This window comes from Suricata suricatta, chromosome 2, assembly GCF_006229205.1.
Source record: "Suricata suricatta isolate VVHF042 chromosome 2, meerkat_22Aug2017_6uvM2_HiC, whole genome shotgun sequence".
NCBI lineage: Eukaryota > Metazoa > Chordata > Mammalia > Carnivora > Herpestidae > Suricata > Suricata suricatta.
In genome coordinates, this window is record NC_043701.1 from 111,718,666 (window position 1) to 111,721,254 (window position 2,589).

The window sequence follows — 2,589 nt, forward strand, 5'->3', positions numbered from 1 at the left end:
ACACACACACACACACACACACACACACACACACACACACAAAACCCAAGAAGAAACTCAAGTAAACCAATAGGAAATAGTAACATTAACAGGCTAACTTCAGTTTTGATCTCTAGATAGAGCAACTGCATGGGATTTCTTTCTGTAGTTCTCTGTAGGATCATGAGAACAGTAACACATCATAGTGTGTGTGTGTGTGTGTGTGTGTGTGTGTGTGTGTGTCCATGCGCACATGTGTATATGTGGCTTATTTACACAGTAAATACAATTCTTCCTTCTGATCCCAATGTGCAATTTTTCACTAAATTTTTGAGCTCTACTGACAGAGTTTAAGCGAGGGTAAAGACACCTTGGTATGTATCACTTCATTTTTTAAAAATGACAGTTGACAGCATGGGGCCTGCTTAGGATTCTCTCTCTTCCTCGCTCCCTGCCCTTCCCCAAGCCTCTCTCTCTCTCTCTCTCTCGCTCTCTCTCTCTCTCTCTCTCTCTCTCTGTCTCTTTCTCATTTTCTCAAAATAATTCAGGTTTGAATATAAAGTTCCCTTGACACCCATCAGAGTTCTTTTTTTTATTATAGTTTATTGTTAAGTTGGCTTCCATAGAACACCCAGTGCTCATCATAAGTGCCCTCCTCCATACCCATCACCCATTTTCCCCTCTCTCCCACCCTTCATCCACCCTCAGTTTGTCTCCATTTTTAAGAGTCTCTTAACCCATAAGAGTTCTATATATGAGTGTCTTCCACAGAGATGTCAGCCTTATGAATAAAGGAGTCAGACATAAGTGCACAGGTGGTCTTTTGTTTTTCACTTGACATTAATCTTTCTATAATTAACTGGACTCATTCCTATTCTCTTTTTTAAACTTATTTATTTATTTTCAGAGAGAGAGAGAGAGAGAGAGAGGCAGAGGCAGGGGGCAGAGGGCCCTATGATCCAAAGCAGGCCCTGTGCTGACAGCAGTGACCCCAACATGGGGCTTGAACTCACAAACCATGAGATCATGACCTGAGCCAAAGTTGGATGCTTAATCAACTGAGCCACCCAGGTGCCCCCATTTATATTTTATCCTTAATAATAGCTTTATTGAGACCATAGGATAGAGTATGTGAATTATAACTTATTTTATAATATCATAAAATCCATTCTTTTGAAGTTCACAATTCAACAGATTTTAGTATATCCCCAGAGTCATTCCATCACTACTACCTTATTTTAGGACATTTTCACCCCAAAAAACTCCATTCTCATTAACAGTGACCCTCCTTGCAGCCTCTGGAAGCCACTAATCTACTTTCTGATTTCATGGATTTCTCGCTTCTGGACATGACATGTCATATTGCTCCTTTTCTATTTCCCACTTACATAGATTTTTCTCAACACTAGTCACATGGCATGTTTCACTTGGGCTTTTAAGTCAGAGTTATATCTCTATAGAGAAATTATATGTTAAAAATCTCTTTCCTTTTTTTATTATTTGAGGTATAACTGACATTTAGCATTGTATTAGTTTCAGGTATACAACCTAATGATTGAATGTTTGTATATATTGCTAAATGATCACCACAGTAAATCTAGTTGACATCTGTCACCACACATAATCACACAATTATTTTTTTCCTCTCACGTGATGAGGAACTCTGTTCACAAATTTCAAAGATGCAACACGGTATGATTAACTGTAGTCACTATGCTCTCTATTATAGGCTCCAAGACTCATTCATTGTATAACTGGAAGTTTATAACTTTTGACCTTCCTCACCCATTTTCCCATGCCCCACCCCCATCTCTGGCAATTCTCTGAATCTATTTCTTTTTTATTTTTAGGTGAATAAGTCTTTACTCATTTCTCAGAGAACAATATATTGTGAAATGATTACGTTCCTTAGATGACTTAATATATTTCAAGAAATGTTTATTGAGGCATTTAACCAGCATGTCTCCAACTGTGGAATTCACATGACCTAAACAGAATCACCTGTGGTACTTTATAAAGATGGAGAAATTGGAGACCCACCTCTCATCTACTGAATTAGTTCAAGGAGGGGACAAAGGAGCCTTCACCGCAATCGGGCCTCTGGGCTATTCTTATGCACACTAACATTTGTCAATCAGAGGCCTACCCTGACTAATGTCTGGAGATAAGATGGTGATTAAGACACAGTATTTGAGGGGAACCTGGCGGGTTCAATTAGTAAAGTATCCTACTCTTGATTTTAGCTTAGGTCATGACCTCACAGTTTGTGAGATTGAGCCCCGCATCGGGATCTGTGCTGCCAGCATGAAGCCTGCATGGGATTCTCTTTCTACCTTGCTCTCTCTCTCAAAATAAATAAATAAACTTACAAAAAAAAAAAGACCGGTATTTGATCTGAGATGATTTCAACACATTTAGTCTATACGTTTTGCCGATGGTATTTTAGTAAAATTATATAAATATACTGATATGAAAAGGAGCACGAAAAGAAAAGATTCCCAGTGACCAGGTATTTTCTGCTTCTTACAGAATATTCCACAAATACTATTGTTTCACTATTAAGTGTAGCATAGGTTGTGACATACATATATTTTCCATGTTTGATCTTGC